The sequence below is a fragment of the Hibiscus syriacus genome, unplaced genomic scaffold (genome assembly GCF_006381635.1).
Source record: "Hibiscus syriacus cultivar Baekdansim isolate YM2019G1 unplaced genomic scaffold, ASM638163v2 tig00113725_pilon, whole genome shotgun sequence".
Classification (NCBI taxonomy): Eukaryota; Viridiplantae; Streptophyta; class Magnoliopsida; order Malvales; family Malvaceae; genus Hibiscus; species Hibiscus syriacus.
The window spans coordinates 13,462,614-13,489,906 of NW_024063471.1; the positions used below are offsets into that span (position 1 = coordinate 13,462,614).

Genomic DNA, 27,293 nt, shown 5'->3' on the forward strand with positions numbered 1-27,293 from the left:
ATTTCCAGCTTTTGGGGGCTGCAAAATCAGCATTCATTGCATCTACATCAAAATGGGGGATTTTGGAAAGAGAATTTGGTTCACAGGTTGATATGGAACCTTGTACATCTGATGGACTAACAGTAGATGGGATTGCTAGCCGTGATGGACGATTCTTGAGGAGAGTGAAAGTGATTGGAAGGAGTATATTAGATTAAGACAAAGTGAAAGGAAAATGAGTTCGACGATGGGAAAAAGGGAGGGCACGAGCCACGAGGAGGATTATTTGCAGTAAAATGATCAAAACAGGTAGCCATAAGCGATTACTGTTTGGGAAAAAGAAGGAACTTTGTGAGCGGAAAGAGCCCGATGTGTTTTTGCACTCGAATGAGTTCTATTCAGGGGTCGTCGTTTTTTATGGAGAAGAGGATTTTGGGGATTGTAACGGAAGCATGAAGATCTCTTCTTGGAGTAGCCGTTTTACGGTGGCGGTTATGAGCTGAGGAGTGGGATTTACGGCGGCGATCGCTGAATGAATGGAAGCCTGAAAAGCGGCGAAATGAGCTCTTATTCTACAATGGAAGACCGTGGAAGCAACATTATGTAAATTGTTTTTTTTTTTCCTCTCATTTACCCTTTTTGTTTTAACTTTTTCTCATTTTCTGAGTTGAAAAATGATCATTAAAAAAGTAAAAAAAAAAATCACGTCATAATGCCGTTAGTGGGAGAAGCGGACGAGTGATCAAAAACGCTAAATATATAAAATTTAGAGAGGAAATTGAACGGATTTAAAGTACAATGAGTGAAATAATAAATATAACAAAATACACTGATGATTCTTGTAATTTACCCTTTATTGTATTTTTGGACTTTTGTTGATTTTATCATCATTATGTCTTTGTAAATTGTGAAAATCTTCTTCTCATAACAAACATGCAGGAGATTATAGTTGGATGTGGCGTTTGAATCTAGAGTAATCAAAGTGTACAATTTGTTTATGCATTTGTACATGTTGATAGATTGTACACAATTGATAAAGCCAAATCTGCATTATAATATCGGATCACTTCAACCATAGCGAAGATTATTATACGCTAAAAAAAGGTGGAAAAGAGAGAAATTATTTTACTGTTTATATTTTTTATGAGTTATAAATTTTAATTAAATGTAAGGTATTTATATATTTAAATTTAATGACGGTAAATTAATGTAAAATTATTAATAATTTTACATAATATAAGTGGATCATATCCCTATAATATATATATATATATATATATATATATATATTCCAGAGCAGATAGATCATCTTAAGGATCTATTTGTTTCATTGAAAATAATTTTCAAATCTTATAAATATACAAAAAAATATTTTTCGTCATTTGATTAATTTCTATGGAAACAATTTTTAGAATATATTTTCAGTGAAATAAACATGCATGTTTCATGAATTTTCTTGATTTTGTATTTTTTTTAGTTTTATTAAATTAATTTTATTATTAACCTTACAAGGGATAACAAATAAACAATTGATGTTAATATTATGGTCTATAATACTTATCACTTATTATTAAGGCCAACGCTTAGAAAGCTCCTGGTACATAAACTAGTATATTTATAATTGAATTTCAAGAAAACAATAAATATTATTTAATATATATTCTATTATAATGGTGAAGGTTAAAAAAAAACTTATGTGACATAAAATACTTCACATGTTCAATAATATCTAAAGATTAACATAACAACAAAAATCAATACGCTTTTATAACAGAAATATAAAGAAATTTATATCTAACCTTTGAAATAAATCACCTTTGTAAAATTTCCTCTAGTAGTTTCCTGTATCCTAACTAGTTATCTTCTTGTGTCATACGATACATGCACACATCATCTATTTTGATACATAAATATACATCTAATCCTTTTCATGTATATTAAAATATATAGATACTATACAGGTGCATATATTGCGCTTCCGTCTTTTATGCATAACATGAGTGCTGCTATGTTTCTTTTACATGTTGCACATGCATTTAGAATATGTTTTGAAGTTTATTAACTTCACATTTTTCTTTTATCTTTCTATTCAAATTTATCAAAATAATTCTTTTATCTTTGAGGTGTTGAACTTGTAAGTATCTTTGTTACTAGAAAAATACTTGCAACTTGGTATATGATTGGGTCTTGTATTCTTTTAATCTGCCTCTATCCAACAGGTTTTCAGAAATGTTCCCGGTAACTGCTGTCAATTTTATAAAAACTATAATTCTTTTTAAAAACCTGGATATTAATGTGGATAAAAAACCTAGAATATTTTACTATTTTCTATTAACATTTTGAGTTAATTTCAATTTTGGCAAGTTCAAGACGGAGGGAAACAAGTAGCACCACTGAAATGGGTGAGAATGTTGAAACAAGTTTACTTTTATATCATAGAACTAAAGTATTTTAAATTTTAAACTTTTACTTAATGAAATATTAGCACTAAAAGAATAAAAATTAACAGACTTAGAAACTTTCAACGATAAACTCAAAGTCATTATTGAAATTAGCGATGGAAGTAAGATAACAGAGATATAAATGTGAGCTTTCTTTATTTCATGGATCCTTTGCATCATGTTTTCGATGGTCCTAACCTATTAAAAATTTTGACGTCAATATTTATTTCATATCATTTGTATTAAGAACATCAATTAATTAAAATGTTACCATATTTACACCAAAAATGCTGCATTCATAGTCCTTTACTTAAAAATTATTTTATGAATATTGTTCACCACCTCATCCATGGTTCCTATGAAATTAAATGAATACACATCATATTTATTTATTAACTAAAAAATTTCGAATCATTGTCTTCTTCTTTATCCTATCATATTCGTCCCCAATCTTCAAACATCAAACCTGCATATTTTTGTTCTAATCTCTCTTTTGATTCATCATTCTTATCATGATTTAAAATATAGTGACGGTGAACATGATTCATGAAATAAGGATTTAACTAATCCTTTCTATTAAAATATAGAGATTCTATTAAATATCTATTCATCATTTTGAATTTTTTCTGATTGATACTAGAAATAATAATCCGATTGGAGCAGACTCATAGTATGTTTAATAGGGAACAGCCTCTACAGATTCTGTATGAGAAACATCATTTCTCATAAAAATACCACTTGATGGTTGCCCACAACTGAGGTGACACCCTAGTGCCTACGGGATGGAGTAACCATAAAAAAATTACAGTAAAGATCATCACAAAGTATTCTTTTATGGAGAGAAAAAATTTAGAAACCTTTTGATGTATCCTTGTACTTTGCCATTTGAATCACTATCACTTTGTTGTCATTTTCAAAGCAAGTGAAATAGCATTGGATGCCAACCCCAAAATAGGATTACTGAAATTTTTGAAGTTTTTATTAATTTTTGAGGGGAAGAAGAAGACCAATTTTTTTCTTGTTCTCAATTAATATTGTTATACTCGTATTTTATTTTTTAAAGATTTTTTATTAAGAAAAACTAAAAAAAATATAATAAAAATAATAAATTTTGAAAAAAAATTAAATTTGTATTGATTTTAAATATCGATAAGAATGATGAATCAAATAAAATTAGAACAAAAATATGTAGATTTAATGTTTGTAGATTGGGGAAAAAGATGATAGAATAAAGAAGTTGAAACGCCCTAGAATTTCATTAAGGACTAAATTGAGAAAAATAAAATTATTTCGAGGACAAGTTAATCAATTTCTATGCGTTGTGGGATTAAATTTGAAGTATGAGATGAAGAATTTATTTTGGAGGAGATTAGTGACTAAATTGAAATAAAGGAATTACACATCTCTAAGGTGAAAACAAGAAAAGAGTTGGACTGTTTAGTGAATTAGTATCCCAAAAGTTATAAGATATTTTGCTTGGGTGGATATAAACTATTAGATTAAATGGGTTTTTTCATATTCAATTTAGATCCTTGGATCTAAATGAAATTGTGGTTGTTATTTATTAAAAAATAAGTTTGGTTGTAAATAAAGAGTTGGAGAAAAGATGAAAATAATTATTCATCTTCTTCTCCTTCAAGCAAACAGGTGATAGAAAGACAAGGTAAGGTCTCCCTATTTTCTTCATTTCCTCCATTTTTAGTTAGATTTGAGGATAGCTTGTGAGACACTAAAATGTTTATCTCTTCATTTCCTTTATGGGTATAAGAAGGAAGGTGAAGGTGGCTGTTGGAGGCATGAAAGAGCTCCATCCTGGGATTCTAGCAACAAGGTAAGGTGTTCTAATCCTTAGTTGTGTTATGACCTTATTAAGCATGATGATTTGATGGGGTTTGAGTAATTAAGCATGTTGGGGGGTTCTTTCTTGATTCATGACTTATAAGGTTTTCTTGGTTGTCAAGATAGTGTTTATATGGTGCCATGTGACCCTAAGAGACTTTGAATACGAATTGAGCCCTGATAGTTTTCTATGAGCAGTTTATTCCTAATAAGTTATTAATTGGATGTTAATAAATTACCTTATTGTTGAGAGTAATTAATTGATGTCATGTTCGATTTCTAGAGCACACATGTTCATGGAAAATGGAAAAAGGCTCAGACTAAGTTAGTAAGCTCGAATTTAGGAAATTAAGGTGAGTACCCCTCGAACTCCGAATTGTTTCATGATTTTCATAATCTCAATGCCTTGCTTGTACGTGGACACTCGGTCTAAGATTCGGGTGGTAATTCTTAAGAGCCTTTTTTTATGATAAATTGATTGGTGGAACTATTTGGAACATGCTTAGTTTTCCTTTTTTGATAATTTCACTGGTGGAATTAAGTGTTGGAAACTAGATTTTAGGTTGCAAGCCAGATGTTAGGTTTCAACAACCTAGATTTTAGGTTGAAACCCAGATTTAAGGTTATAACTGGATTTTTAACTTGTAACTTGTTTTTAGGTTGTAAATCGGATTTCTAAGTTGGAAACCTGATTTTTGGTTGAAACCCTGTTTTTAAGTCAGAAATATATGTTATGACTTTTGCTATATAATCTTGGGCATTTCTTAATTAGGTACATTTCTGGAATAACATGAGACAAAAGAGTAAGAATACTCATTTAAGAATAAAAGTGATTGGAAAACCCTATGCGTTGAAAGATTAAAATACACTTACGTGTGAAAGGGATTAATTGGCGAAAGTCCTGAGATACCTTAAAGGTGAGATAATTAAAGTATTAATGATACGATCAACGAACAAAAGGTTTTAAGTCGTAAATTACATGGAATAGTCTTATAAATGGGTAAAGTACTCGTTGGAGATGAAAATGACCAAATGTCCTTGTGTACCTAAATGATCAGAACATAATGGTTTAATGAGCTGGTAAATGTCTGATGAACTTTACAAATGATTAAAAGGTATATTTCTGTTATGCATAAATGATTGTCATGTTTCATGACTTAATGCACGATGTTAGGGAGTCTTGAGGTAAGTTGTCATGTTTATTCCTATTAATGGTTGATTATACTAATGTAAGTGCATTGCATCCATCTTTATATTATTTGTCGAAACGATTTTTTTTAAAATCTCAGAACAAGCGGGATTTTGAAAACCGCGTCATTTTTAATTATTTTCTTTTTGATTGATTTTTTAATTAAAAACAATACGATTTTAGGAAACCTCTCGTTTCGAAAATTTGGGATTTTTATCACGAGTAAAGAAATGGTTCGAAGAGTCGTCACCGATCTTTGATTAGGGTGTAATCGGACACCCAAAAATGTTTTGCCATTTTAAATAAAAAATTAATTTTAATTAAAATAACAAGTTTAGGTCTGCGTTACCAAAATTTGAGTTCGGGAGTCGGTTACGCGTGGGGAAGGATTAGCACCCCCACAGCGCCCTAAATCGGTACCTCGTCGATTAATTAACGTCTTTGCAATGAAAATTTACAAATTCGAGTTTAATTTGATTTATAATCCCAAACAAAACAACATGCGAATTTTATCATACTCGAAAGCACCAATATTGATTAAGTTAAAATTACCCAACCATTAGAAAGATAAAGAATAATCGATTATTTAAAAATATCGAGACCAGATCTTAAATAGTTATAACAACCTTTTCTCGATAAACTTAAATAACCGAACATTTCTTTTTCTTCCGTTCCAAATTTTAAAAGTGATCAATCAATTTTTATGTGTTACTAATGGGATATACTTTTAATTTAAAATAGTCAAAAGCGGATATCTAATCAGTTAAGACAACCCACTTAAGACAATTTTAAATTAAAAGGATATTACCCTTAATCAAATTATGTAATAATGTTGGGTTATGCTCATGAGGATATCATACGAAGACTAACTAAAATATGTCATGCATTCAAACAAATTTCTAAGTCTATAAAAATATTCACATGCATTTATGGTTATCTATTTTACAAAGGAAATCTTAAATTCTTAATATTCTAAGATTATTAAACCTATCATACTCCTATTAATATGTTACAAGGGCTTTCATGCTAAATAAATTATGACTAGAATAATGTTTATTTTCATTAAAATGTTGTCTATGCTAAAGTGCATTTATACGATATATGTATACATACATTAACACGCACATTCATTAAAATAAAATAAAAACCTACTGTGAATAACCCAATCTTGAATTTAATATTACCATAAAGGATGAAAATAGCTAAACATCAAATTATTAACCAAAATACAAATTGATTAGTACATTACTCAAGTCTGCCATAGGACTAAATTGTCAAACATCAAAACTCACAAGCTAAATGCAAAAATAAACGAAAAATGAAAAATAACATAAGCTGGTGACCAAAACAGAATGCGCGTAAACTAGTAGAACCGAATTAAGAAAACGAAAAAGACTGACTCAAGGACTAAAATATAATTAATTAAAAGATACTGGACTTCACACATGATTACCCCCTAACGACCTAAAACACGGATGATGATATAACTCTCAAAACGTCACCGTCTCGACCCATTCCAAACGACGTCGCATCACTCCCGGACTCAAAACGTTGCCGTTTTGGCTCAGTTCTAAACGACGCCGTTTTGGTTATTGGATGTATATGATACTTAGGGTAAATTTTTTTTGGTTCATTATCTTCTTCATCCTTAAATCGACCCTCGCCGTTCTCTCATCCTTTCTTCCTCAACCCTTAACGAGACCCAAACCACACCGTGGCTGCCATGGCCACCCCTCCTAGAGCTCCAGTGATGAGCCACACCGGTATGATCTCAACCCCAAAAACAACCTTGAACCCAAAACTTCTAATATCTCGACAAAATCAAGACCCATACACCACCACTCTTCTTCTTCCCTCAAGGCTTCGCCGAGAAAACCCAAGACCCGATCATCTCCCCTCGCTCAGGACCTAGACCCACAAGCCAAACCTAAACCTCATCGAGGACCCTCCTAAATCCCTAAAATCAACATAGATCTAAGGTCAAAAGAGGTTACCTTGAACGACTGGTGGTGGCTTTGGCCCTAAGCGATGTGAGTGAGTGAGTTTCTTCAGACGAATAAAGGTACGGGGTTTGTTTTCTATTTTTCAGCTGTTTCACTCTCTGGTTATGAATGTTTTTCTTTGTTTCGTGGATCTCTCGTTTGCTGTGGTTGATCTTTTTTCTCTTGCTTTCTGTTTTTTTTTTTGTGTTGATGAATGATCTTCTGGGTGTTTTTGTTTTTTTTTTGAATTTTGTTCTCTGTTTTTTTTCCCTGAGATTTGTGTTTCTCTTTTTTTTTTCTTTCTCCCTGGCTGATGACCCCTAGACTCCCGTTTTCTTCCCCTATTTCTAGTTGATCTCCTCCTCTCTAGTTTTGTTTTCGTCTGTTTCTGCTCTCGTTTGGTGTGTTTGCAGGGTCACATGGAGGGAGCAGGTCAGGGGCGGCAGCAGTGGGTAGCTGAGCCCATTGCTCGGTTGGTCGTGCGCGATCTGGAAACGCGGTGGTGGCTTCACGTGAGTCTGCAGTTGGCTCGGGAATCACAGAGGGCTGGGAACCGTTGGATCGTGGAGCCAGATCCAACGGCCTTCCTGCTGCGGCGCTAGAGGCTGGTGACAAGGAAACCCTAATGGGTTAGGGTTTCTTCAGTTGGGCTGAATAACTAGGTTGTTGGGAACTGGGCTCGTTTGGTCCAGCCTGTTGTAATCTTAGTTTAATTAGAATCTGTAAAAGACCAAAATAAAACATTAATCAGTATTTAGTTACTTATTTATTTATATATAAATACTATAATATTTTAAGTACCCAATGTATATACTCGTATGCATCACTAATATAGAACACGTAACCACTATGAAATCCAACATATCATTAATGATAACCCTAACTAACGTATCCTACGAACTTAGTAATAACCAGAAATTAATCATAAGGATACATAAGACGTCCCGGACAAAATGACATCTACAGCTGCCCTCTTTGTTCAATATCGTGCAACGAGAGTAGAGCAAAGATCAAAGATGGTCAAATTTGTCCGGTCATAATAACTTTGACACATTAATCCGCTCCACTTTTCCTTCAGAGTAGAGTGAGACTTGGAAAATCTTCTGCCCACGGGTTCGCTCCCTCTTTCTTTAGAGAGTATAGAACTCGGACAATCTTCAATAATCGTGTCTGCTCCCTATTTCTTCAGAGAGTATAAGACCCACAATCTTCATCAATCGCGTCTGCCCCCTATTTCTTCAGAGAGTATAAGACTCGAGCAATCTTCAACATCGTGTCTGCCCCCTATTCTTCAAGAGTATAAGACTCGAACAATCTTCAACAATCGCGTCTGTCCCCTATTTCTTCAGAGAGTATAAGACTCGAACAATCTTCAACGATCGCGTCTGCCCCCCTATTTCTCAGAGAGTATAGACCCACAATCTTCATAAATCGCGTATGCCCCCTATTTCTTCAGAGAGTATAGACTCGAGCAATCTTCACAATCGTGTCTGCCCCCTATTTCTTCAGAGAGTATAAGACTCGAACAATCTTCAACGATCGCGTCTGCCCCCTATTTCTTCAGAGAGATAAGACCCACAATCTTCATAAATCGCGTATGCCCCATATTTCTTCAGAGAGTATAAGACTCGAACAATCTCCATCAAACGTGGGGAACCTGTAGATGTTTTAATCATCATGCAATGCTATGCTCCTATTCATGCCTACGATGTATGCAATTATGCAATTTAATCACTTTCTTCTTCAAAGGAACACTATCTCTCGATAGATCTTGGTTTTGTCTTGGGCACTGAACATTTGACCAGTTCACCCCGTTAACAATCCCAATACCATATCTCTGGTTTGACAGGACTTGACTTCTTTCTTTCTTCAAACCCGCCAGTACCCATGACCAACTTCTTGATGATAACAGCCTCTTTGGGTCATCAATTAATGACTGGAACTTTCTATGAATCCCAAGGTTTCTGCTTCCCATAACCATACAAACATACATGCTAAAACCAATTTTAGCTTCAAAATACCTGTATTTCCAAAACTTTTTGCATAATAATACAAATGATCTCATGTACCACGAGTTAAGCTATGCGTTTTAACTCTTTCAAAATTAGATGCTTGTAAAAGGGAAATTGAAAAGGGAAATGTCTCTTTATTATATAAATGCAGAGAATTTTAGGCAACTACATGGCAAACTTTTAATTGGAAAAAAAGAACAAAAGGATAGGTGTCTTCAAATATCAATAACACAAATGCTTTTGAACTGGCACGCCGTCAGAATGACTCGAGTGTAGCTTCTGTCAAAAGGACCTCCAAAATGGTGATGACACCTAAGAGTGCGAAACCCTTTCTGGACCCCAAAATCTCCCATTATTGGATGCCTAAACCAATATTGAATCTCACGTGCATTCAATTCCTCCTCTGGTTGTCCCCATCGAGACTCATTGATCTTGGTCTCAACCCCAATGGCCCATTGTCGTTACCCATTCAGGAGCTCTTCCTACTCCCCAAAAACAATTCAGATCCTTCACCATACACGAACTCTGAATTTAAAACTCAAATCGCCCTTTGTGGGTTTTCGACTCGACCTCCTTTGTTTTCAAGACGCCTCTTTTCGAGTTTTCATCTTGAACCCTCATCTTTTGTTTCTCTCTTTTTTTTCACTCATTTTTTCTTCTTCTTTTTTTTTTCTTCAAGCAAAATACTTCTTAACTGCGTCAGAATTCACTGGATAAGGTAATTCAGACCCATCTATCTTAGTTAAGACTAGAGCTCCCCAGAGAAGGCTTTCTTGACAACATAGGTCCTTCCCACTTGGGCATCCATTTCCTCGGAAATCTTTTTGAATGGGCAATATCCGCATGAGCACCAAATCTCCTTCGTGGATTTCTCGAGGGCGAACTTTCTTATCATGTGCTCGTATCATCCGCTTCTGGTATATCTGACCGTGACAAATAGCCTTCAATCTCTTTTCTTCAATTAGATTCAATTGGTCATATCTGGCCTGTACCCATTCTGCCTCATTTAGCTTCACCTCTGATAAAACCCGGAGCGAGGGAATTTCCACTTCAATAGGAAGGACAGCTTCCATCCATAACTAGAGAAAACGGAGTTGCCCAGTTGACGTCCGTACAGAAGTCCGATAGGCAAACAGAGCAAATGGCAACTTCTCATGCCAATCTTTATAAGTTTCAGTCATCTTCTCTATAAGCCTCTTAATGTTCTTATTAGCCGCCTCCACTGCCCCATTCATCTTTGGGCGATAAACCGTGGAATTATGATGCTTTATTTTGAATTGCTCACATACGGATTTCATCATCTTGTTGTTTAAGTTCAATGCATTATCAGAGATAATTCTCTCTGGTAAGCCATATCTGCAGATGATTCCTTCAAGAACCTACATACCGTTGACTGGGTAACACTTGCATAGGAAGCTGCTTCTACCCTTGGTGAAGTAATCTATTGCTACCAGAATGAAGCGATGACCATTTGACGCTTTTGGAAAAATTTGCCCAATAACATCCATGCCCCACATAGAAAACGGCCACGGAGCTGTCATCACATGCAACGGATGAGGAGGGGTGTGCATTCTATCCCCATAAATCTGACACTTGTGACACTTTCGGGCATAATTGATGCAATCAGTTTCCATAGTTGACCAATAATACCCAAATCTCATAATCTGTCTGGCCATTACATGCCCATTAGCATGGGTGCCACATATTCCTTCATGTACTTCTTCAAGAATCATTTTCGCTTCTTTAGTGTCCACACACCTTAATAAGACCTGATCCATTCTTTTCTTATATAAGTTCTCACCATTAAGCACATACCCTGCTACCATTCTTCTAATGGTCCTTTTGTCATTCTCAGTTGCCTGTTCGGGTAACTTTGATATCTTATACTGGAAGATATCATAGTACCAAGGTCCTTTATCATCTTCTTCTTCAATGTTAAAGCAGTGGGCTGGATACTCATAAGCCTTCATCTCAATAGGCATCATATTTGAATGCTCGTTCATCTTAAAGGCCGCTGCCAAAGTAACCAAGGCGTCCGCCATTTGATTTTCTTCTCTGGGGAGGTAATTGAAAGTCACTTCTTCAAATTCTTCAATAAGTCCCAGAACTAATTTACGATATTCCACAAGTTTGGGATCTTTAGTTTCCCATTCTCCTCTGAGCTGGTAAATTACCAAAGCTGAATCCCCATATACCCTCAGCATTTTTGCTTTGAGTTCAATAGCTGCTCTAAGACCCATACACAAGCCTCATATTCAGCCATATTGTTTGTACAATCAAATTGAGCCGACTGGTAAAAGGATAATGCTCTTCACTTGGTGAGACCAAGATTGCCCCAATCCCATGCCCCAAGGCGTTTGAAGCACCATCAAAGTTCATCTTCCAGTATTTACCTGTGAGAGCAATTGTTTCTTCCTCCGAGATAGCCATTAAATCCTCATCCGGGAAGTCGAAGTTCAACTGTTCATATTCTTCTGAAGCCCTACTCGCAATGAATTCTGCTATGGCGCTCCCTTTAACTGCCTTCTGGCTTACATACTGGATATCAAATTCGGACAACAGGATTTGCCAACGGGCTAACCTTCCAGACAATGTAGGTACCCCCATTAGATACTTTAAAGGGTCCAGCTTAGATATGAGCCAGGTAATATGATACAACATATACTGTCTAAGTCTTCTGGTAGCCCACACTAAAGCGCAACACAAATTTTCAATTGGTGAGTATCTGGCCTCACTCAGTTTGATCATGTTGCCCCAACACACATTCCATTGAATTGTCATAAACGGACAAGTAAAGAATTAAAGGCTTTCCTGGGATGGTGGCGCTAGGGTCGGAGTATTCGAAAGATATCTCTTTACTGCCTCAAAGCCTCTGACAATCCTCACTCCATTCTCCTGAATCATTCTTACGAAGAAGGCGGAAATGGGATCACATTTTTCGGTCAGCTGCGAGATAAACCGAGCGATGTAATTTAATCTCCCCAAAAATCCTCGAACCTCCTTCTGTGTTCTTGAGGCTGGCAAATCTCGAATGGCTTTTACTTTATCGGGATCTATTTCAATTCCCTTTCGGCTCACTATGAATCCCAACAGTTTTCCCGATATCACCCCAAAAGTACACTTATTTGGGTTAAGTTTTAGTTGGCACTTCTTTAATCTTTGAAAGAGCTTCCTCAAATCTTGATATGTTCCTCCTCCGTCTTGGCTTTGACAATCATATCATCGACATAGACTTCAATTTCTTTATGCATCATGTCATGAAACAACGTCACCATGGCCCTCTGGTTGCCCCTACATTCTTTAATCCAAACGGCATGACTTTATAACAACGTCCCCCACATAGTGACAAACGTTGTTTTCTCCATATCTTCAGGGTACATTTTAATTTGATTATAGCCGAAGAAACCATCCATAAATGAGAATAAGGAATTTCCAGCAGTATTGTCCACTAACGTATCTATATGTGGCAAAGGAAAGTTATCCTTTGGACTAACTCTATTAAGATCTCTATAGTCGACACATTCGACTTTCCCATCCTTCTTGGTACTGGGACAATATTTTCTACCCACTCAGGATATTTGGCCACTGTGAGAAACCCAGCATCAAATTGTTTCTTCACTTCTTCTTTAATCTTGAGTAGCATCTCGGGTCTCATTCTTCTCAGTTTCTATTGTACGGGCTTACAATCAGGCTTTATCGGTAGTTTATGGACAACCAATTCTGTATCCAGACCTGGCATATCTTCGTACGACCAAGCAAATACATCCTTGAATTCTTGAAGTAATTCTATCAAGCTCTGCCTTCCTTCAGCGGACAGGGTGGTACCAATCTTAACTTCTTTTCTATCCCCATTCGTACCCAAATTCAAGGTCTCTGTAAGCTCTTCGTGAGGCAGAATCTGCTCATCGTCCTGTTCCACCATCTTTAGCAATTCTGAAGGTAGTTCACATCCCTCGTCATCATCACAACCTTCGATTTCCCCTTGACATATGGGCATCTCGAAATCAATCTCCGGGTCAGAGTCATTAGCATTCGTATTATTGATATCTGAGTTCCTGAAAGGATAACGAAAAAGAAGATATATATATACACATATACATATGGGAGAATCTTTTCCCATATAAACAAATATAAAGGAATAATACATGCATACATTCAAACAAAAATGCATGAGAAAATGTTTTCCGTTTGGGAATTAACAAAACACATCTTTTATTGAAAGCAAGTAAAAACACACAACTTAACCCTTTACATCAAATCACCTATTGTCCCAGGGTATGAACAATAGGGAAGAGTTCTAGTGTATTACTCTGCAAAAGATTTATAAACTACAGGCAATTCCTCCGCAGTCCAGTTGTTCAACACAAAGCCCGGTGGCGCAGGGTAAATGCCCGTAGCTCTCATTTCTTTGAACTCCTCATCGGTTAGGACATTAATGCCCAAGTCCTCCAAGGCATTCTCAACTATCACTTTACTGCTTTCCAAAGTCCCTTGAAACATATATCCTCCTGATACGAAAATGCTGCTCAATGGCGGGAATGTCATGGGCTCCTAGCTTGGATCCTCACCAGTCAATCTTGCCTTTCTCAATTCCTGAATCTTCTTGATGCTTCTCAGTTTTTCTTTCAAAGTCGGCTGATACCCTAAACCAAACCTGTCTCTTTTAGTTACAGGGTAGATTGGGCCCACCAATCCTTGCAACCGACGTCCAAACCCCTTGCCAGTTTTTGCTCCTCTTCCAAGAGTCAGCTTAAGCCCTATTTTGGTGCAGTTTGACAATCTAGGCTTCGGGACCTTCTTTTCTTCTGCCAAAAACGTGGCATTGACATATTCCAACGATCTGAAAGAACATTCAACAGCTTGTTCTTCCACTTCAACGTATGGAGCCGTAGTAGAAACCGAAGCGATAATGTCTTCTTCAGCATGAATGCATATAAGCCTCCCATCAATTGCAAATTTTATCCTTTGGTGCAAAGTTGACGGAACCGCACCGGCCTGATGAATCCAGGGCCTTCCCAATAAACAGTTGTATGTAGGCATGATGTCCATCACAAGAAACTCCACTTCGTATATCGCCGGGCCAATAGTCAGAGGGATATCAATCTTGCCTAGAACTTCTCTCTTCGTTCCATCAAAAGCTCGAACCACACTTTGACAGCTTCTCATCAAGGTACTGTCCACTGGCAGTTTTTTCAGGGTCACCAAGGGCATCACATTTAATGTCGAACCGTTATCTATTAGTACTCTGGATAAAACATGCCCTTTGCACCTAACTGTGATGTGCAGAGCCTTATGATTGCCAATCATCCCAAAAGGGATCTCGTCCTCAGAAAAAGATAAAAAATTATCGGCCTGGATGTTGGCAACCAGTCGGTCCAGCTTTTCTGTGGGTATCTCCTTCGGGACAAAGGTTTGGTTTAAAACTTTTAACAGGGCATTGCGATGAGCCTCTGAACTTAGAAGAAGTGATAGGACAGAAATACGGGCAGGCAGCTTGTGCAGTTGCTCAACAATACTGTATTCACTATGTTTCAAAAATTTTAAAAATTCCACCGCTTCATTTCTCCGTTACTGGCTCATTGACGATGGGTTCATCTTCTTTTATCTGCACGTCAATACTTTTTCCTTTCTCGACAACAATCTTCTTTTCAGGCTCTTTGTGATAACATCTACCACTCCTGGTCATGTGTCCCACTTCATCTACTTCTTCCTGTTGCTTTGCCACCTCTCCTATTTGACAAGTATATCTCCAGGGTACCTGTTTATTGTCTTTGTACGGGAACGGAGAGGGAGGTGTAATAATCACCTTTGGAGCTACCTTCTCAGCCACTCGATTCTTGGGAGTAATGACAAGGGGACAACTAGCACTATAGACCCCTTTGGATGATCCCTCAGAGGCGTAAACTTCCGCTTCTTCTTTCTCAGCCACTTTTTTGAAGAACTCGATTTCCTTACTATCCATCATCTCTTGCACCAGCCCTAAGAAATCAGAACACTGTTGTATACTGTGTCTTGTGCAGTTATGGTAGTGGCACATCTCTTCATTGTTGAACTGTTCACATGGCAGACTAGTCTTTAATAGTCCTACCTTGACCATTTGGCACCACACCCAAGACATGGGTGACATCACCTCACTAACATTTTTTATAGTCATTTTTCCTTTCTCTTCAGCGACTGCATTAATCCCGGCTCCTGCATGGTTTGGCAATGGATTCTGGGCTATGTTTGGCTGTTCACTGTCACCAAAATTGATGATGTTTCTTCTTCTCAGAGAGCTTGGACGACCTTTTTGAACGCGGGACAATTTTCAATGGAATGTCCAGAAACCCCTGCATGGTATTCACACTTAGCACTAGCATCATACCATTTGGGATACGGGGGTTGTATAGTGTCCACATGATAAGGTGAGACTACATGTCGATCATATAATTCGTGGAATAACTCCTTATAAGTCATAGGAATCGGATCAAATTGAGGCCTCTCTCTCCTTGGATCCCTTGCCCCTTGTTTATTGTCAATTTGGGGTGATGCTATCGTTCCCTGAGGTCGGGACACTGTGATATTATGGGAATCATACTGCCTTACGTTGCTGACTTCGTTTTCCTTCTTCCTCATCGGCAGTTTCTTGCTGGACTCTCCTCCCTCAAGCTTCCCGCTTTTAATCGCCATTTCAATCATTTCTCCCGCCGTAACTATATCAGCAAAACTTCGAGAAGGATTACCAATAAAATGTGAGAAAAATGGAGCCATCAAGGTATTAACAAAAAGTAGGTTCGTTTCCTCCTCTACCAACGGTGGATGGACTTGTACTGCTACCTCCATCCACCTCTGAGCATATTGTCTGAAACTTTCATTATGCTTCTTCTCCATTGCTTGCAGCACCATTCTATTAGGCCTGACGTCCTTCACATGCTTATACTGGTCAAGGAATAATTTGGCCAAATCTTTCCAGGACTTAACATCAGCCCTTCTTAGTTGATTATACCACCGCAGTGCTGAACCTACTAAGCTTTCCTGGAAACAGTGGATCAATAGCTGGTCGTCCCCCACGTAACCAGTCATTTTTCTGCAGAACATTGTGATATGGGCAGAAGGGAATTGGGTACCGTCGTATTTCTCGAAGTCAGGAGTTTTGAACTTGGGAGGTAGGACCATATCAGGAACTAAACTTAGTTCTTTAGCGTCGAGACCATACAAGCTGGTGTCTTCTTTCATAGCTTGTACTTCGTTCGCTAGCTGCTTATATTGCTCCTGCAACAACTTGTTTTCACTCTTCTTTGCCTCTTCATCAAGGTCCGGGACCTGGTGATATGGGCTTTCTTCAGGGTGCGAACAAGATCCAGGTTGTGAATTAACAACAATGCCGTCAGGATTTATGTGTACTTTGGTATGGACAGATATTCCTTGGGTATTCGGAGACTGTGCCGGGGTAAACCCTGGAGGGTAAAGTGGTTCTTCACTTGTTTGCTCATGGGCCTTTCCGTGCTCTGGATTTCTCCCTCCCAGCATACTTGCCAACTTAGACAACATATCCTCTTGAGCCTTAAGCATATCTTCTTGCATTTTCCTTATATCATCTTGTAACTGCAGTTGTGTTCTTTCAATTTGAGCAATCTTATCATCCATGGCCTTCCTTGTGTTATAGTGATGCTTGGAATTTCCCAGTATTTCTCTGTCACACAATTCCTTTTGTTAATGTTTGTATCTTATTTAATGAATATGAAGTATATGATTATGAATGAACAAAGTGCGATGTAGGAAAAATGAAGATGCATTGCGAAAAATGATGCATATGCAAAATGCAGGGTGTTGATCCCGGGGCGATTCCTTAGAACAACTCTTTATATTAGAAACGACGTTCAATTACAAAGTTGAAACATATCACAGATAAATCTGCACTGTTTCGCCTATTTGTAGTATATGTGCTAGCAGTTCCAAGATCTTCTGGTTCTCTTCAGCCTCAGGATCCAGCTCTTCGCCTATAGCGGTAGCTTCTTGAGATAGGTCGACCAAATACTGTGCGATTCCCCTAGCATGCCCCAGGTAACAAGCGATAAGGTCTTCTCCTCGCTTGGCTCTCGCTTGCGCTCGCTCCCATCGAAAACGCCACTGAGTATCCCCCTCATAAGGAACTATCGATAGCTCACTTGATTACCTCTGGAACTCCTGAACCATGACTTCGAGCTCACTTACTTGCTTCTTCAAACTTTCGACTTCTCCACGACTCGAGCTACCCTCCTGGTTCCGGTACCATATTGTCTGGAAACCAACAGAGGTGCATATCCAACAGAACCCCATATACCTGGCAAAGGGACCCAATTCCGCTCTCCACACCGATAAAGTATGTCCGAAGTAACATTCCAAGAAGCTCGCCATAGAACATCACCGTCTCTGATATCTTTGAAGATTACCATCCATTTTTCTTCGGTAAAACCTCCAGGCCAATCTTTTGAAAGGAAATCTTTCAAAGGTGAAAACCCGTCTAGAAACACTCGACCTGGCGCCCTCTCGACGTGCTTGAAATGATTGAGGATCCACACTAGCAGTAGGGGTGCACATCCTATAAAGTGTCCTTCTCCCTCTCGTCTGCAAGAACTCAAAGAACGAAATGTCTCTGCTAGGATAGCGGGAACAGGATCCACATGCTTGTCCAATCTTTCGAACAGGTCGACCACTGATACGTCTATGTATCCTAACACCTTTGGGAATATAACAAGCCCATAAATCCCTAAAGCAAGTAGGTCAAGCTTCTTTCTCTGATCAGGATGACGATTGATTATTTCCTTCAGAGCAGACCAAGGAAAGCATTCACTGTCCCCTTTCTTCTTAATATTTTTTACAACCCAATCCTCACTCATTCCAGTTATCGATAGCAATTTCTTCTTGAACGAAGGAGTGACCGGGGGCTTGGTATAAACCCTATCCGCTTGAGCTCTCGGACACCGGAGCAAAGCTTGATACTCTTCTATTGTTGGCGTCACATCCACTCTTCCAAACGTAAAACAGCTGTAACCGGGATTCCAGAACTACGCCAGGGCCCTAAACAGATTTCGATCGATTGGAACATCCAGAAGGTAAGATATGTCGCCATACAACTGATAGAACATCTCTTGATCGGCTGCTTCACATCTCTCCCAAATCTCCTGGAGCTCATTCAAATCATTCTGACGCACATTGACGTGAGTGTAGCTAAACAACTCCGACACGTAACCAGGCTTCAAACTATCTCCGTTAGTCAACTGGGATTGCTCCGACCATCTCAAAACCTCTGCATTGTCTTCAACCTCTTTGTGAACCTTTCGTTCCATATTCTGGCCTTCTAATGGACATCGATCCCCAAATCAACACCATGAAATGGATAATGCAATGCAAAGCAAAAGGAATAAAACAAAGACAAAAGAAAATCAGTTAGTAAACATTAGTCAATTAATCAGGGATAATTTGTTAAAGAATCCTACCCTCACATGCTGGCTACCCAATCATTCTTTATCATTTCCTACCCAATATGATATCTACCCCCATGCTTTACCTGAACATCACAACCCTAGCCGCATGATATCTAATTCAACCTAACCACATGATCTCTAGTTCGCATGCATTTATTCACAGAAAGAAAATAAATGACCCAAAAAGCTTTTCCTTGTGTACACTCCTCACGGGATTCTTAAGGTTCGGGTTAGGCTCGACCTAAGTTCGGGCTCTATATTCACTACATGTCGGGTTAGGTTGTAAAGTAATAGGTTCTCGAATTGTCCTTGTCGGTGCCCCCTTGGGCTGCCGAACCCTCAATCCTGGCCCATCACAGGCTTTAGTGGATCGAGTTCAATTTCGAGGGAACACACCTCCTTATGTCCATGCGGAGGTGAATACCATCACGAGGACCATAAGGCGTGAGCTCCAGAAGTGATCCACTATCCCATGCGGAGGTGAAAACCACACGAGGGAGTAGTCTCTCACTCCTACTTAAATAGGACAGAGCGGGTTTTAGCTCATGTTATGCAAATGCAACTGTGCCGTGTGTGAGGAAAAGCAAAAACAACACAGAATCACAAAACATTCCAAAATCAATCCTCTTTAAACACATAAATAATCTGAAACCAACAACAAACAGATCAGTACAACTATTTATTCATTAGACAAAATATGAACAGAAAGGTACTGAAACCAAACACGGGATCAAAAACCAAATTAAAACGAATTTATAACTTTCATTTGCAAAGACAATTAATTAATCGACTATAGGCCTGACTCTCTAAAAAAGTCCCCAGTGGAGTCGCCAAGCTGTCGAAACGATTTTTTTAAAAAACTCAGAACAAGCGGGATTTTAAAAACCGCGTCATTTTTAATTATTTTCTTTTTGATTGATTTTTTAATTAAAAACAATACGATTTTAGGAAACCTCTCGTTTCGAAAATTTGGGATTTTTATCACGAGTAAAGAAATGGTTCGAAGAGTCGCCACCGATCTTTGATTAGAGTGTAATCGGACACCCAAAAATGTTTTGCCATTTTAAATAAAAAATTAATTTTAATTAAAATAACAAGTTTAGGTCTGCATTACCAAAATTTGAGTTTGGGAGTCAGTTACGCGTGGGGAAGGATTAGCACCCCCACAGCGCCCTAAATCGGTACCTCGTCGATTAATTAACGTCTTTGCAATGAAAATTTACAAATTCGAGTTTAATTTGATTTATAATCCCAAACAAAACAACATGTGAATTTTATCATACTCGAAAGCACCAATATTGATTAAGTTAAAATTACCCAACCATTAGAAAGATAAAGAATATTCAATTATTTAAAAATATCGAGACCAGATCTTAAATAGTTATAACAACCTTTTCTCGATAAACTTAAATAACCGAACATTTCTTTTTCTTCCGTTCCAAATTTTAAAAGTGATCAATCAATTTTTATGTGTTACTAATGGGATATACTTTTAATTTAAAATAGTCAAAAGCGGATATCTAATCAGTTAAGATAACCCACTTAAGACAATTTTAAATTAAAAGGATATTACCCTTAATCAAATTATGTAATAATGTCGGGTTATGCTCATGAGGATATCATACGAAGACTAACTAAAATATGTCATGAATTCAAACAAATTTCTAAGTCTATAAAAATATTCACATGCATTTATGGTTATCTATTTTACAAAGGAAATCTTAAATTCTTAATATTCTAAGATTATTAAACCTATCATACTCCTATTAATATGTTACAAGGGCTTTCATGCTAAATAAATTATGACTAGAATAATGTTTATTTTCATTAAAATGTTGTCTATGCTAAAGTGCATTTATACGATATATGTATACATACATTAACACGCACATTCATTAAAATAAAATAAAAACCTACTGTGAATAACCCAATCTTGAATTTAATATTACCATAAAGGATGAAAATAACTAAACATCAAATTATAAACCAAAATACAAATTGATTAGTACATTACTCAAGTCTGCCATAGGACTAAATTGTCAAACATCAAAACTCACAAGATAAATGCAAAAATAAACGAAAAATGAAAAATAACATAAGCTGGTGACCAAAACAGAATGCGCGTAAACTAGTAGAATCGAATTAAGAAAACGGAAAAGACTGACTCAAGGACTAAAATATAATTAATTAAAAGATACTGGACTTCGCACCTGATTACCCCCTAACGACCTAAAACACGGATGATGATATAACTCTCAAAACGTCACCGTCTCGACCCATTCCAAACGACGTCGCATCACTCCCGGACTCAAAACGCTGCCGTTTTGGCTCAGTTCTAAACGACGTCGTTTTGGTTACTAGATGTATATGATACTTAGGGTAAATTTTTTTTGGTTCATTATCTTCTTCATCCTTAAACCGACCCTCGCCGTTCTCTCATCCTTTCTTCCTCAACCCTCAACGAGACCCAAACCACACCGTGGCTGCCATGGCCACCCCTCCTAGAGCTCCGGTGAGGAGCCACACCGGTATGATCTCAACCCCAAAAACAACCTTGAACCCAAAACTTCTAATATCTCGACAAAATCAAGACCCATACACCACCACTCTTCTTCTTCCCTCAAGGCTTCGCCGAGAAAACCCAAGACCCGATCATCTCCCCTCGCTCATGACCTAGACCCACAAGCCAAACCTAAACCTCATCGAGGACCCTCCTAAATCCCTAAAATCAACATAGATCTAAGGTCAAAAGAGGTTACCTTGAACGACTGGTGGTGGCTTTGGCCCTAAGCGATGTGAGTGAGTTTCTTCAGACGAATAAAGGTACGGGGTTCGTTTTCTATTTTTCAGCTGTTTCACTCTCTGGTTATGAATGTTTTTCTTTGTTTCGTGGATCTCTCGTTTGCTGTGGTTGATCTTTTTTCTCTTGCTTTCTGTTTTTTTTTTTGTGTTGATGAATGATCTTCTGGGTGTTTTTGTTTTTTTTTTGAATTTTGTTCTCTGTTTTTTTTCCCTGAGATTTGTGTTTCTCTTTTTTTTTCTTTCTCCCTGGCTGATGACCCCCAGACACCCGTTTTCTTCCCCTATTTCTAGTTGATCTCCTCCTCTCTAGTTTTGTTTTCGTCTGTTTCTGCTCTCGTTTGGTGTGTTTGCAGGGTCACATGGAGGGAGCAGGTCACGGGCGGCAGCAGTGGGTAGCTGAGCCATTGCTCGGTTGGTCGTGCGCGATCTGGAAACGCGGTGGTGGCTTTACGTGAGTCTGCAGTTGGCTCGGGAATCACAGAGGGCTGGGAACTGTTGGATCGTGGAGCCAGATCCAACGGCCTTCCTGCTGCGACGCTAGAGGCTGGTGACAAGGAAACCCTAATGGGTTAGGGTTTCTTCAGTTGGGCTGAAGAACTGGGTTGTTGTGAACTGGGCTCGTTTGGTCCAGCCTGTTGTAATCTTAGTTTAATTAGAATCTGTAAAAGACCAAAATAAAACATTAATCAGTATTTAGTTACTTACTTATTTATATATATAAATACTATAATATTTATAAGTACCCAATGTATATACTCGTATGCATCACTAATATAGAACACGTAACCACTATGAAATCCAACATATCATTAATGATAACCCTAACTAACGTATCCTACGAACTTAGTAATAACCAGAAATTAATCATAAGGATACACATAAGACGTCCCGGACAAAATGAGCATCTACATTATTATTCCCCAAGTAAACTAGTTATAGGTCGTTGGTACAATGGCATGCCTAGGGTCAAGCAGCTAAGTCTTGGTTTTTTGAGATCGTTCACCTTAGCGGAGTAACTCCATGATGATATTAACACTTTGGTGTGTTTGTACTTATGGGTTTGTCTACCATAATGGAGCAATTCCGCGTTGGTATGAAACTTGGCCCACGACAACTAGATAGACCCTTATTAGAGTTTATTTTGGGTGTCTTTATAATATTTCTTGACGATACATAAATACTGATGTTTCTATGTATGATATACATGTGTTGGTTACTGATGATTATAAGCATGATATACACGTGTTTGTTACTGATTATTGTGAGCGTGATATACATGTATTTGCTATTGATTATTATGAGCATGATATGCACTTGATAATGATGATTATATACATGATATACATGCACTTACTACTGATGATTATATGCATGATATATATGCGCTCGCTACTAATTATTATAATCATGATATACACGTGTTGGTTACTGATGATTATATGCATGATCTTTTAACCATTTCGATGATAGGATTAAATATGTTAATCTGGATAAGGTAATTGTCAGATAAACCATTAATGGTGAGACTATTATGATGGGGACCACTTTATGTATGAGGTAATTTGATGAGAAAAGACATGGTATCCTAGACTTTGGGTAAGTATAATGAACCCGACTGATAATGATAAAACTATGAGAATCATTGAATAGTGGCTTAAAATCATAAATGGCTACTATGCTGAATTTATGAGACTCATGAAATATAGTAGGGTTGATATATAATCATCGGGCTTAATAACTCAATCTTTTAATTATTACCTTTACAAGCTCATGTTCCGGGGTCACGATAGGACACCTTTGTTATGAGAAGAGTCTTAATGGGAGTACTAGAGTACAACGATAAGGACTTTGAGTGGGCTTGTAGAGATTACAAATTTATTCGAGTCGGATGTAAATGTTTTATTACGTATTTTGATTTTCAAATGAAGGACCTCTATCATTTCTAAATGTTTATTTCATTAATGATATTGTTGGATTTTAAATATTTAAATAATTTGTGATTTTCTGAGTCTGACTTGTAGGATCACTTTGGTGGTCCAATGTGACATTGTCGACTCAGGTTTGGTTTTCAGGTTAAGTTATGGATTACAGAAGAAGATAAATATTTATAAATTTTAATTAATAAATAAATATGATGTGATAAATAAATGTGATGTGTACTCATTTAATTGGATAGAGACTATGGATGAGGTGATGAACAAGGTTCATGAAATAATTTCTCATGTAAATGACACGAAAATAAATATTGACGTGAAATTTTTTAATAGACTATGACCATTGATGACATGATGGAAAGAGTCACCCTGAAATAATCTCTCGTACTTTCAAATAATCTTTAAGGAATGTGTAAAGGCATTTTGAAATAAACACCAACCAACTAACAATATACATTTTCTTTATTTTCTTATACATTTTCTCTATTTTCTCGGGAAACAAAGAACAACTAACTATATACATTTTCTTTATTTTCTTAAGAAATAAACACCAACCAACTAGAAATTACAAGAAAGTAAAAACCAAAATCACAATAAAAATAGGAAGAAAAAGAAAAGAAAAGCTAAAACAAAACATTTTTTTAGAAGTAAAAGAGCAAAAAATAAAGGGAAGTAAAGAATACAATGATTAGAATTAAAGAAAAGAATTATTTTCGATGAAACATCATACATTTAGGAAGGGTAACAAATATTGTAGTTACATAAGATGGATGATTGTTTGAGTAATCATCGTCGACAAGAGGATAATGAAGAATTTTAGTCAGAAGATTTTGGGTGTCAAAGAATTGGGGTTGTAAAGTGACTTACTCATTTTCAGAGGGTAAGTTATTTCACAAGTGAAAAGTGGTATGTTCTCTTTCATCGTAAAATACTTTCAGTTAACCATAACATTTTCTTTAAATCAAACACATGAAAAAAATATTACAACAAGAAAGTAAAAATATCCAAATCACAACAAAAATAAGAAGAAAAAAAATAAAAACTTTTATCTTAGAAATGTAAGAGCAAAAATAATCGGAAGTAAATATTACAATAACAACAAAAATCTAAATTAATTGGTAGGTTAATAAAGATTATTGAAATCAAATAAAATATTCTTTTATGTATGAGAAATGATAAAGCTAAGAAATAAATTTTTTTGATGAAATTTTATACATTTAGAGAAGAGTAAAAAATATTATGGTTATAAGTAAGGATGAGCATGCGTCATGTCAAATTTCTGGTCCATCAGACTCCGACTTGAGGAAAAATAAAACAGAACATTTTTTTCTTAGAAACAAAAGAGAAAAAATAATAAGAAATAAAGATTACAACGACAACAAGAATATAAATGAATTTGTGGGTTATAATAATGAAAAAAATTATTGAAATGAAAGAAGAAAATTATTTTCCCTTGGATAAAAGATAAAGCAAAGAAATAAATTTTTCAATGAAAGTTTATATATTTAGACAAAGGTAACGAACATTATGGTTACTTGAGAAGACGAACGATTGGTTGAGCTATCATCATCGATGAGTTGAATGCGAGATGAGATGGTAGTTTTTTCTCATATATTTTTGGATGTCAAAGAATAGTAAAGGCTGAAATTGAAATTATAAAATGAATTACCTATTTTCAAATGGTAAGTTGTTTTACAAGAGAACTGGAGGTTTTTTTTCCTTTTGACTATAAAATATTTGTAGTTGGTAACAATATTTTTTGAACCAAACACATGAAAATTATGAAAGTATTTTTCGTAAAATGTTTTCTTTTAAACGAATAGACCCAACAAGAAAATAAAATCAAAATCACAATAAAAATAGGAAAAAGTAAAAAAGATAATAAAACAAGAATTTTTCTTATGAACAAAAACGTAAAACAATGAAAAGTGAATATTACAACAACAACAAAAATCTAAATGGATTGATGGATTATAATACTGATAAAGATTATTGATATCAAAGAATTTTTTCTCTTTCATAAAAGATATAGTAAATAAATAAACTTTTCAACGAAAGTTTATACATTTAGGTGGCGTTTGGTTGGATGGAATCCCTTGGAATTGGTGGGAATTGGAATCTAATTTCACCACTTTCCTATGTTTGGTTCAAGTTTTCCAAGTGAATTGTAATCCCCGATGGAATTCAATTCCATAAAATGAGAGAAAGTGAATTCCATCCAAAAAATGGATAGAATTCAATTCCCTTGTTGGAGGGAATTGAAATTTGACCATACTACCCTCATCAATCCTTTGGTAACTTATTCATATATTGAATAAAAATATTTTTTTATTATTTCGGGTCGGGTCGGGTTTCTAATTCATATAATCGGGTCTGGTCGGGTTTAGGGTGAAAAAAATCGGACTGACCCGAAAATATATATAATTCAGGTCGGGACGGATTAAGTCACTGTTTTTATTAAATAAAAATAATTTTTTATTATTTCGGGTCGGGTTGAATTTCTAATTCATATATCCGGGTCGGGTCGGATGAAATTTTATTTTGTTCGGGTCGGGTCGGGTTTTTTAAGTGTGATATTCGGGTCGAGTCGGGTCGGGTTTTTTTAAGTGTGATATTCGAATCGGGTCGGGTTCGGGTTTAGGGTGAAAAAAACCGGAACGACCCGAAAATATATATAATTCGGGTCGAGTTGGATTAAGTCACTGTTTTTATTAAATAAAAAATATTTTTTTATTATTTCGGGTCGGGTCGGGTCGGATTTCTAATTCATATATTCGGGTCGGGTCGGATGAAACTTTATTTTGTTCGGGTCGGGTCAGGTTTTTTAAGTGTGATATTCGGGTCGAATTGGGTTGGGTTTTTTTAAGTGTGATATTCGGGTCGGGTCGGGTTCGGGTTTAAGGTGAAAAAAACTTGACCGACCCGAAAAAAATATATTATTTTACCTTATATATTTAGAAATAATTACAATAATACCCCTCTATATATAATTTTTTTCAATTAAGTCAATGTTTTTATTGAATAAAAATATTTTTTTATTATTTTGAGTCGTGTCGGGTCGAGTTTCTAATTCATATATTAAATAAAAATAGTTTTTGGTATATTTTTGGGTAACTAATTAACATACTCCGATTTGAATGTATTGAAATATTGCTCTATCTTTTGGTAATTTATTAACATATTTTGATTGCGATGATTTTAACTTATAATGTTTATTAGTATGATTTTTATAATTTATTGAAATGAATAATCAATCAATAAAATGAAAATTTAATATTTTTTAATTTTTATAATATATTACTACATGTGAGTTGTAAAATAAACTAAAATAAAGCAAAAAAAACAAGAAGAGCAATTCTGTCATTTTACATTACTGAAATCAAATTCATTTTATATATCTGCGAACCAAATAGAATATGAAATTGGATTCCAATTCTATTTCTTGCCAATCAAACATAATATGGAATTGGATTCTAATTCTTACAGATTTCAATTCCTTCACGGATTTCAATTCCCTCATAAACATTCAAACGAACCAAACGACACCTTAGAGAAAGATTAACAATTGTTGTGTACCTGATAAGATGAACGATTGCTTGAGTAATCATTGTTGACGTGTAAGAGGGAAGTGGTAGCTTTTGATAGGATAATTCTGGGTGCCAAAGAATT

The 27,293-nt window shown here is 36.3% G+C and overlaps 2 long non-coding RNA genes across 3 annotated transcripts; one reads left to right on the forward strand and one right to left on the reverse strand.

The window, feature by feature from the left end:
• Positions 1-253: 253 nt before the first annotated feature.
• LOC120187538 lies at positions 254-26,982 on the reverse strand. The gene is made up of 4 exons (XR_005522297.1): positions 26,969-26,982; positions 15,249-15,256; positions 14,671-14,676; positions 254-373 (listed from the first exon to the last, which is right to left on the reverse strand). It is a non-coding gene; the product is annotated as an uncharacterized LOC120187538 (long non-coding RNA).
• Positions 4,008-5,505, forward strand: LOC120187537. Of its 2 annotated transcripts, none has more exons than XR_005522295.1 (3): positions 4,008-4,083; positions 4,192-4,251; positions 4,543-5,505. It is a non-coding gene; the product is annotated as an uncharacterized LOC120187537 (long non-coding RNA). The 2 variants fall into 2 exon arrangements; XR_005522296.1 differs by having other exon boundaries at positions 4,015-4,083; positions 4,189-4,251.
• Positions 26,983-27,293: the final 311 nt, after the last annotated feature.